Source organism: Anguilla rostrata, chromosome 18 (genome assembly GCF_018555375.3).
Source record: "Anguilla rostrata isolate EN2019 chromosome 18, ASM1855537v3, whole genome shotgun sequence".
Classification (NCBI taxonomy): Eukaryota; Metazoa; Chordata; class Actinopteri; order Anguilliformes; family Anguillidae; genus Anguilla; species Anguilla rostrata.
In genome coordinates, this window is record NC_057950.1 from 24369024 (window position 1) to 24378301 (window position 9278).

The 9278-nt window shown below is 40.5% G+C and overlaps 1 protein-coding gene across 1 annotated transcript in view; it reads right to left on the reverse strand.

Moving 5' to 3' along the window:
* The window catches only part of eys (eyes shut homolog), a 337977-nt gene extending 330546 nt beyond the window's left edge, over positions 1-7431 (reverse strand). The window contains exon 1 of the mRNA XM_064318175.1: positions 7235-7431. The gene's annotated coding sequence lies outside the window, so the exon portion shown is untranslated. The remainder of the gene's footprint in view (positions 1-7234) is intronic.
* Between the last annotated feature and the right edge of the window lie 1847 nt (positions 7432-9278).

Sequence of the window (9278 nt, forward strand, 5' to 3'; positions counted from 1 at the left end):
ATTTTTTTAAAGCTCTGCTTTTTAAGCTCTGCTGTTCAAGTATCCCATGATTCCATTCAATTCCAGTTTATGATACAGATATTGAGAGACATATATTCTACCAGGTACTTTCATGACATAAAAAACTGAATAATAATAATAATAATAATAAAAGGAGGAGCAGAGACAAAAATAATAAGGTTTTATATTTTTAAAGGGATTAATACAGTGGATTAATCTGTCAGCAGAACACAGGGGAGCAGGGGGGAATAAATTCAGTAAATTTCAGGCTGACATGGGGAGCCGTTTCTCACATGAGACATCCGTGCCCGGATCAGATTCTCAGGACTCACAGAGACCTTTTTGGGTCTTCAAGGCGGAGTTCGGCAAAGGGCAGGATGCTCTTGAGTCTATTGGGGAAACGAAAGGATAAACTCCCAGACAACGTCTAAAAAGGTTTTTTTGAAAACAGCAGTATTCTACTGGCCTATCACCTCTTTATAAAAACTAATAATAAAATAAAATTAAAAACCACTATACTTTCCTTTCACCATTTACCACTTGCAGGGATGCACAGCAGTTGGGTGTGCTTATCTGGTACAAACATGTACAGGCCAGTCTTTCTGCTAACACTGCACTACAGGAGGTATAGTGCTGATTACAGGTAAACTACATTTATATAGGTTTAAACTTGCAAAATTCCAGTTTTCCTAAATAAATAAATAAATAAAAAGTTGTATTTTAATGTGTTTTGTGTACAAGGAATGTAAAAACAAGTCATTATGCAAATTGAACAGCTTTTCTATTATTCTGTAAATAAAAGGCTGAGTTGGTCTACTTTCTGAGTATTGCGCATTTTTCATTTTCTATGAATATAATGTAAGCCTGAGGAGGATAGCCACATTAACTGGCTACAATTTAAATATTGAATCGTTGCATTATTTATTTATTTATTTGTAGTTTTGCTGCATACATAACACTGCTGAATTAGGCTACAGTAGCATAGCTCTTCCATGTGCTAATCTATAGATGAGGACACACAGTGAATAGCCTAGCTGTATACATGCTATGGTAATTTTGTACACTCCATTCCATAGCCTAGCTGTATACACATTATGATAATTCTGTATATTCTGTTTTATAGCCTAACTGTATGCACGGTAGGATAATTCTGTATACTCCATTCCATAGCCTAGCTGTATACACATTATGATAATTCTGTATACTCTGTTCTATAGCCTAGCTGTACACACGCTAGGATAATTCTGTATACTCTGTTCTATAGCCTAGCTGTATACACAGTACGATAATTCTGTGTACTCCATTCCATAGCCTAGCTGTATACACATTATGATAATTCTGTATACTCTGTTCTATAGCCTAGCTGTATGCACGGTAGGATAATTCTGTATACTCCATTCCATAGCCTAGCTGTATACACATTATGATAATTCTGTATACTCTGTTCTATAGCCTAGCTGTACACACGCTAGGATAATTCTGTATACTGCGTTCCATAGCCTAGCTGTACACACACTATGATAAATGATGCAATATAGAATCCATTTCTCATGTTGATCATTATGTTCATGATTCGATTAGTATATTATATTCAGGATTGTAAGCAAATAAACAGTTTCACAGCTAATACATATCTACACTCAGTATAATAAATAGCATTTGATATTTAATTTTGCATTTCACCACTGAAATTAAACTTTAAAATCCATCGCCAGATTTTCTTGGCCAAACTGGGGTTTCTCGGGAATATTAATCCATACCGTGGGCAGCTGGCGATTTAGCACGTTAGCATTGCGTGACTCCTCTCAGCACTCCTGAGCACAGTTGACTATCGACACAGCGTCGGCTCCATGGTGGCCGTTTCGGAGCTGCGCAGCACAGCCTGCGTTCTGTGGCAAACACCTGCACTGATTGAGTTGCGCGAGATCGGTCCGCTGCTATAAACCCTGAGCCTGAAACGAACAATGTGTAGCGCAGCCGTGTGCGACCGCGGCTCAACAGAACGGCGAAAAAGAGAATCCGTGTTGATGAAGGGATGATAATCAAACGGCTCCGAGGTTATCGTGCTCATACACGGCTGTCTCTTTCAGCACCTAGATGACACTATATGGTCGGTTTTATTTGCTTTAGTTTAGTTTTGAACCCTTCGTGGTTTACAGGCCCGATCCTTTCCTGTCTATGATACTTCGAGGTGCTGAGAAACGGCTAAGGGCCAGATGTGCTAAGCCTTCTGCGACTATTTTCACATGCAGATATGGTGCATTCTGCCCCAGAAACACGCGTTGTATGTGTCAAACAGGCGCAAGGGGCCGTAAGCCCAGAATGCGGGTCATCTACATGAGCCAGCAGAAGGTGTGCTTCCCTCCTTAATGCGTATGCGTTTCAGCGAGGATCGAGTAAATGACAGGCGGAGGTATTATAAGTGTGGCTGATTCTGTATTCCGTTGAATTTGCAAGAGTTCATGCAATTAACGAGGGTCAATTTTTGTGTGAAACTTCTCCACCTCTAGAGATCAGGCATAAAATCAAGGTGCAAGCAAGACAGAGACAGAGGTATAGGCCTCGAAGACGCGCTAAGTTTTTCCCCCAACAATATTTACAGTATTTCAACTCCCCGAACAAGAAATCATTAAAACGTACAGATTAATCAGCCAGGCAATAATTAAGCCTGGGTGTTGGCTAAAGTCACAGAGCAGTCACGACAATGTTGTTAAATTGAAAAAGAGGCAGAAACTACAGAGGGTTTTAAAAAAAAAAAAGTCATTAAAAAAACCAACATACATCACATACGTAGCAGTGGGAAATGACTGAAATGACATGCTCAACTGTAGCAACAGTAACACGTGCTTGAAGTGGGAAAAAAAACCCATGAGCAGTTTCTGCTAGTTGAAAATACAAGTAAATGCATTTAAAAAGGCTGGTTCATTTAATTGCTTTTGTCCATCATGGAAAGAGCACGCTGTTTTCCTTTAACTGAACATTGTTGGAAACAGCATGTTCAAATTACATTACTAAAATAATTTAAAACCCAGGGTTAGTGTATTTGTTTCTTTTTTTAAGGATAGATTTGGTACATGTTGTAGCCTACATTGCGAGGTCTGAGTTAGGACCTATGGGAGAAGGAGCGAGCGGCATCAAAACTGTTGCCTGTTGACGGGGACCATCAAACATTTGAGTACAACAACTGACTGTAGACTGCGTTACAGCTACCATCCAAAACTGCCAAAAAAACTAACAAAAAAAAAAAATCAGGGAGCCATTGCACTTGTCACTTCTGTGACAAACACTCAGCCATTGAAATAATTACTCTACTCGAAAAAAAGGTGACCTAAAACCTCCCACATGTTTCCATTCCATCCCGGAAATAGTCAATCTCCTTGCAACATTGCACTCTCCTGCATCTGGATTGATTCAATCAACAACTGCCACCACAGCTGGAGCACCACAGACCCTATTTAGCGCTGGACACTCCCATACATCAGTCCAGAAGATACATCAATTTCCCCACATCCAATGAAGGTACTTCGACGCGCTAAGCCGGAGTTCTTTTAACTGTGCCTTTTAAGCTAAGCTTCATACTCAAAATGCGACTAGCAGGCAGTTCCATTTTCTGATTGCGTGACTAGCTGTAGCCTGAGTAAATAACGGGTTAATTTCACGCAGACGTTTAAATGTGCAAGTTACTCTCCAGGCACTGAGAACGCCTGTGTATCTGGAGGAGCTCCAGGAAACAGTCTCTACTCGTTTTAGCACAGGCAGTCAGAGTACGCTACTTTGGGTACTGAGCACCTTGGTGTCGTCTGCAATGTAATCATGACAGGGAGGATTCAGTGCTAGAGGAACATTCTCTTTCCTGACATCACACAGCTGCCTGACTTTTAGGCTGCCATTTTTAAATGTTTAGCCCAAACAGAATCTGAATCAGTGTTTCCAGTACCCATAATTAACGTATTGAACTTTAAGGTACACAGTAACAGCATACAGGACAATCAGCTGCCAATTATTGAAAATAATTTGCACGAATACAAAGCATTGTTCATTCTACAGAAATCAAATAAAAATGTATTCATATAGCGCATTTCACAAACAATTGTCACAACACGCTTCACAGACAACCCTGGCCTAAATCCCCACAGGAGCAAGCCTAAAGCAACAGTGGCATGTAAAAACTCCCTGGCAACAGACAGTAAGAAACCTTGGAAGGAACCAGACTCAAGAGGGGAACCCATCCTACTCTAGTCGGCCCAGGTTGTAGGTTCAAATGACCAACACGGTCAGTCAGTCAATGTTCACCTTGATCAAGTTAGTGGCAGCCAGGTGACAATCCTAGTGTGTCGCCTCAGATGATGGGAACCTTTATTTCTCCAATCAGTTGTACATGAAGTGCTACTGAGGCCACTGCCTTCTAAACACAATATTTAAATATACATATTTGAATATGAGCTCAGGCATATTGAATTTGCTGTTGGCCTCTGTGCGAAGCTTTGTGTTAATTTATGTCATAATCTCATATTGACTTTGGATTCTTCTCCGATTTCTGCGAGACTTTTCTGTCTGCCTGCTTAAATTCAGACATGTTCGCGCAATGCATTCTTAATCAGTGCATAAGCCGGTAAAATTGTGACAATTACGAACACACAAATGATTCTAAAGCTCATTCAAAGTTTTTAAGCCTGAATGTCATTTTACAGCGAAAGCAAGAATAAATTGTTCCGGTGTAATTACAGGGCAAATTTTTACAGAAACTAATTTCCTGAAAAATACTGTGACCTGATTAAATAATGGGGTTTTATCTCTGCAAGTGCACTTGGACGCGTGCTCTTCTGAACACATGTTAAAGGCTAAAAGTAGGCTCATTAGAACGTGCCCTGTTATAAGTGCTCATTATCATAACCATGCTATGAGATGGATAGCTGTAAATGTTTTCATAACAGATGCTCTGCCCGAAATCGTTTAATTTATAATCAAGTTCATAAGGACGGAAAAATCGCGTGAGCGCTGAGTCAGGGAGGGTCCCTCCAGCAGAACTGCGTCCGCAAACAGAATTCCAAATGAAGACCGAGGCTGTCAATCAGAGCCATCGTCATCGTGAAATTTCTCATACGTCAATCGGAGGAGCTTTGCAGCAAAAGTCACCTTGATTCGAAAGTGTGTTAAATATGGATTTCAAATGAGAAATAGAGAGACAGAAGGAGAGATAGAGAGAGGGGGGAGATATAGAGAGACAGGGGGAGAGATAGAGAGAGCATGGGAGAGAGAGTGAGAGAGACTGGGTTAATAAGGAGCACGTAGAAACATGATAAAGAAGCTGTTAATATAATTTCATTATCGATTTCCAGATCAATCCAATTACTCGAAAGACCGCAAATCTCGCTAATTGTTTCTTAAACCTCCCAAAAGGCAAGATTTATCGTTTGCTTTTTATCCCTGTTATCTTCAATACACGCACCAAAAGATGAACACCACAATTGCAATGCGTCTTAAGTGCACAGTGCAGAGAGAAAGAGAGAGACAGAGACACAGAGGCAGAGAGTGAGAGAGAGAAGAGAGAGACACAGAAAGAGAGAGAGAGAGAGAGAGAGAGACACAGAAAGAGAGAGAGCGAGAGACCCTACCCGTCTGTCTCTGCCCCCCCTGTCTGTAACCGCGGTGGCAGTCTCACCCTTCATCACTTATGAATCAGCCATACATAAAGGTGCTGCGGCATTGGCAGACTCGTCAAACATTATCTATATCAGCAGGCAGCAGAAGTGACAACGCACATTTATCAGGCGGCAAACGGCTCCTGCGCCGGACGGCCCGGCTCGCTCGATCTGCGGCTCGGGTCACACCGGTTAGGGACGAGCAATTAACTCGAAGATACTGAACAATGTTTACTCTCTCAGAACCCTCTCTGTGCCTCGTGACAAAACTGAGGTGAAAACATTTCAGAAGCAATTAAAACGGCCCGTGGCGCTAAACCGCAAGAAATGAAGGATTTTTTGCAGCTTTAGGCAGATTAATGTACTTCAGTGCGAAGCGACGTTTGGGGCAATTTAACCTATGCTCCATGCATTTTTTTAATTGCATTTTTTAAACCCCCTCCCCCACCCATATATATATATATATATATATATATATATATATATATACACACACAAATATATCATTTAATGAGTTAGGACAAGATGAGCTACCAAGGAGAATGTAAATTATATTGTGCATGACAAAGCTTTGTAGAATATGCAGAATTCAGTTACCATATCCACTACCGTATTTAATAGACTTTATATTGAAATCAGTGGCCATTCAATTGAAATAAAACGTACGTAGGTGAAAGAACATTCACCTGAACATTACAACACTTTGACAGGATTAGGCTATATATAGTTATTGAACTTGGCATTATGAGAGGTAATTTATAGATATTAGCAAAATGTGATTAAAAAGAGCAACACTGCATAATATACATTTTATATAGAAATATGAATCGCTCTGAAATAGTTTTATTAATTTAAGCAAGGTCCAAGCCAAAAGTATGACACTTATTTGCATAATAAATGCACGCTTTAAAAAGAAAAAAGAAAAAAAGTCAATTACGCTATTACATGCAACAGAGTTCACTACTATGGGACTAATCTTACACTGTCTGAGTATCACGTCTGCATTACCGCATATAATTAATATCATTGGCCTGCCATTGGCGAAGAGGTTCCCATTAGATGCACCATGCACAGTGCAGCCTCCTGCGCAAAGCATTTCACTTTCAATTTGACGTGTCAATGAGCTATGGATGCATGCAAATATTATACGTACTCACTCAATCACTCGCACTCACACCTATACTGTGGGCTATGTATACAAAACGTGGATAACAAACATAGGCGTACGTTTCAGTTCAACTCTGGGGGAGATACACTAGTGGACCACCTAGTCTCCCGTGGTAAAACGTCAAGTCTCAAAAGCATACTAGCAAGTCTAGCAATGAATTCATATGGGGCTAATGCGTCTCGCTGTCTCCCCCCAAACGTACGCAAAAACAAACAATCAGAGGCTAAACAAATGAGAGAATATTAAAACCTCGCGACTTTCTTACCCAGGCTGTACTTCTTTTTCCCAACTGAACCCAGTCACAAGGCCGCTGGGTTTATCTCCCTAATCTGGAGACCATCTGCTCTGCACGCGCACCCGTTACTGCTGTGTTAGCAGTTCGGCGGCTCAAAACAGATTCTTTTTTATTATAAATTACACTTACACGCTCCCCTTACGCTTGAGCAAAAATCGGAATTGGACCTCACTGTACAAGTTTTGGTCTACTGTTTTCCCTTGGGGAAATAGCGCGCGCACACCGGACAAATGGCTACCCGGCCCTTCAAGCAAGGACCTGTTGCTAAGGAAACCTGACGCCCAGACTGCTGAAGCAGGTGTCTTGCATTATGAGACGGGGAAACCAAATGAGCACGAACACGTGGGAAAAGAAGTCACGGTACCAGGAATGGTTGGAAACGTCAGTATAACTGATCCGCTGACAACTAATTAATTGTTTCACTTTTCACAAAATAATGGGGCATTTACTACTTGTGTTCGTTTTTTTTCCCCCCATACATATGTTTGTAAACACACGAACAAGAATTTTAATCCTGTTCGTGTGTTTTTATACGTTTTAAATGTTGCAAATATTTCTATATTTGACCTTCATTATTTTTAATTACAGCAAATATGGTGTATATATCTTGATATTTGGCGAAATATAGTAATTTTTTTATTAATTTATTTTGAGCTCCAAAAGTAAGTTGTTATCGTCAGGTTCTCCAACAACAATCAGCATGAAGCTTACAGTATAACATTTAAGTACCCTGCTGAAACGGAATGTTGAAGGTTGAATTCCCACTAACGTTACGCCCAGAACGTTCGAGGTATGTCTCATAAAAATTTGGCAGTAATATCCCCTGATGGCGATCTTTATCTTTAGTTATGAAAAAAAAAAAAAGTTGAGTGGTAGAAAAAGTATGCTATATGCTAAATGCTAGAGCCGTTAAACGTCCTTTCCTGGAATGCATTTTCCTACCAAAAAAATAAAAATCGCTTCCTGGATAAGTATTTCAACAAAAGAGTATAGATATTGTATTTTCACTCTTTGCACGTAACCTCATTCTAATCCACACCCAGGGACTATTAGTGACACAACAAACATTGGTTAATATGGCTAAATCATGTGTGTAGACAGATTCCACTACAGAAACACACATAATTATGTATAGCCTAGGTTTAGGCAGATTAATTCAGTGCAGATGAAAGCTGTAAATGTAAGCTATGTCCTAAGTATGCTCATATGATTTGAGGGTCAGAGATTACGATTAAGTACAAAAAAGTAAATTATATATATATATATATATATATATATATATATATATATAATAAATTATGTTGTTAATGATAGAGCCTTGTATGAAATGCATAAGTCAGTTTTATGCATGACCAGTATGTGTGTATGCTTATGAACACATGTATGTAAGTGTGTGTGCGTGCGTATGTGTGTGTAGCCTACATGTGTATGTAAGTGTGTGTGCGTGCGTATGTGTGTGTGTGCACGTGTGTGTAGCCTACATGTGTATGTAAGTGTGTGCGTTCGCATGTGCGTCAGCGTGTATGCAGCCCATGACGTGGAAATCTGGCCTCACCCGCCCCGTATACAGATGTTGGAAAAGAATTACTCCTGACATTTAGCGCTTTTGAACAGCTGACCTGATGTATTCAGCTGCTGTACGCAGAAGAGGGCATTTCCCCTGTAACTGTGCCCTACTGCAAGAGCTCACTCCAGGAGCAGTGGGAACAGCCCCCTACATGAGGACCAAGCCCCCCCTGTTACAAAAACATTAAACTGAAGTGGAAATGGACCTGCGAATGAAATAACTGACCCGCAACTGCACAAAAGACAAAATCTGGCACACGACTCTAGACATTTGTTTTAATGTCACCGGTACAAGATCCTGTGTGGTAATAATACGGATTTGAAAGGACGAGTGTCAAGTCATAAAGCTCTCCGTACATTTCAGCGACTCTTTGGATCGTGACGCCGTAAGTGAATATAATAATCCTTTGTAGTCGGAAAGGCATTACAGTCGGCCTGACTGAAAAGGGACATGTGTGGCTGTAAATTAAATTCCCCTTTCTCTGCCAGCTTAATTTGCTATTCCCTCGTCAGCCGTAAAACATAATATAAAAAAGCAGCGTGCGGCAGCCATAAACCCCTCAGATTTCCAGTTGCGCGGGGGGCTTATTTTACATGCACAGCTTCC